We start from the raw sequence: 2,242 nt of genomic DNA, 5'->3' as shown, positions 1-2,242 counted from the left end.
ATACTTTTCGCAACAAGCTTCCACTAGGAAAGCATAGGCAACTCGTTCGAACGTCAAAGCCAACCAAATGGCAATTACCCGAGGGACACGCTTTTCGCAAGGCACCTTCCACTAGGGAAGCGCAAGCAACCCGAAGGCGAGTCGAAGACAACCCGAGGGACATGGAGGAATGCACCAGTGGAGTTCGCTGCACAGGCAGGGATCCGTCCAACTCGCACAAACCGAACACAACTCACGCGCCACGACGTACACTGTGCACCAGCCCCCCAAAACGAATCACCCCCCGAAGGACCAAGAAGCCCGACGAACGCGCGAAAACATTTAGAGAGGCCGAGCAAGCACCGGTTAGCGCGAATGCAAATAACAAACGCAACAGGCAACTTTCGAGGGACATACTTCTCGCAACAAGCTTCCACAAGAAAAGCACAGGCAACTCGTTCGCACGCCAAAGCCAACCAAATGGCAATTTAACCGAGGGACATGCATTTCGCAAGGCAACTTGTACAATTACCCGAGGGACATGGCATGCTTGCCAAGGCCGTGGCTTGGCATGCTTGCCAAGGCCGTGGCATGACATGCTGCTGGCCAAGGCCGGGCATGCCATGCTGCTGGACAAGGCCGTGGCAAGGCATGCTGATGGCCGAGGCCGTGGCAAGGCATGCTGATGGCCGAGGCCGTGGCAAGGCATGCTGATGGCCGAGGCCGTGGCAAGGCATGCTGCTGGCCAAGGCGTTGGCATGGCATGCTGCTGCTGACCAAGGCTTGGGCTTGCCATGCTGCCGGCCAAGGCCGCGGCATGGCATGCTGCCGGCCAAGGCCGCGGCATGCCATGTTGCTGGCCAAGGCCGTGGCATGGCATGCTGCTGGCCAAGGCCGTGGCATGACATGCTGGCCAAGGCCGGGGCATGGCAAGCTGCTGGCCAAGGTCGTGGCATGGCACGCTGCTGGCCAAGGCCGGGGCATAGCACGCTGCTGGCCATGGCCGTGGCTTGGCAAGGTTGCCAAGGCCGGGGCATGGCGTGCTGCTGGCCAAGGCTTTGGCATGCCATGTTGCTGGCCAAGGCTGTGGCATGGCATGCTGCTGGCCAAGGCTGTGGCATGGCATGCTGCTGGCCAAGGCCGTGGCATGACATGCTGGCCAAGGCCGGGGCATGGCATGCTGCTGGCCAAGGTCGTGGCATGGCATGCTGCTGGCCAAGGCCGTGGCATGACATGCTTGCCAAGGCCAGGGCATGGCATGCTGCTGGCCAAGGCTTTGGCATGCCATGTTGCTGGCCAAGGCTGTGGCATGGCATGCTGCCCTAGGCCAACGTGCCACCGCCACCGCCGCGGGCCGCCACTCGACGCATCCCGTGCTTGGCTATGTAGTTTCGATGCCACAAGCCAATGCCACAAGCCAAGCGATGGCATGTGCCAAGCGCCCGCCTAGGCATAGGCGTGGCCTGTGGCCTGGCCATGCTGGCCAGCCTTAAGGGAGGTGCCCCCCCCTTATAATAGCTTGTTAAGCCCTTTTCAATCTGGCAGGAGGAAACATCAAGCATGTTCGAGGAGTCATAATGGGGTTTTTTTAAAAAGTAATGGTTTTTTGCCAAAACTTTCAACATGAAAGTTGTATGAAATAATTTAATACACCATAAAAAAAATTATAAAAAAATATTTGGCCACCGGAATATTTTATTTTAATTTATTTCAATTTTAATACTTAAAAAATAATAAAAATTACTAAAAATACTCAAAAAATTCTAGAAAAATTCCAACAATTATAAGATGAGGCACTAGTAATTATAGTAATTTTTTTAATTATTTTTTTATTTTTAATTTATTTTATTATAATTTTTATGAGTAAATAAATAATTAAAAAGCCCGACGAACGTGCAAAAACTCTTAGAGAAACCCAGCAAGCATCGGATAGCTCGAATGCAAATAACAAACGCAACAGGCAACTTCCGAGGGACATACTTTTCCCAACAAGCTTCCACTGGGGAAAGCACTAGCAACGTGTTCGCAAGTCAAAGGCAACCAAACCGGCTATTACCCGAGGGACAAGCATTTCGCAGGGCAACATATACGTAAGTCAAAGCCAAACCAAATGGCAATTACACGAGGGACAGGATTGCTTGCCAAGGGCGTGGCATGCGATGTTCTAGCCCAAGGCCAAGGCACGCCACGCTGCGGGACAAGGCCGTGGCAAGACATGCGGCTGGCCTTGGCCTTGGCATGGCATGCCGCCGGCTTTGGCTGG

Source organism: Camellia sinensis, unplaced genomic scaffold (genome assembly GCF_055761805.1).
Source record: "Camellia sinensis isolate YWXY unplaced genomic scaffold, ASM5576180v1 Unanchor6, whole genome shotgun sequence".
Classification (NCBI taxonomy): domain Eukaryota; kingdom Viridiplantae; phylum Streptophyta; class Magnoliopsida; order Ericales; family Theaceae; genus Camellia; species Camellia sinensis.
Note: the sequence above shows the minus strand (reverse complement) of the source record.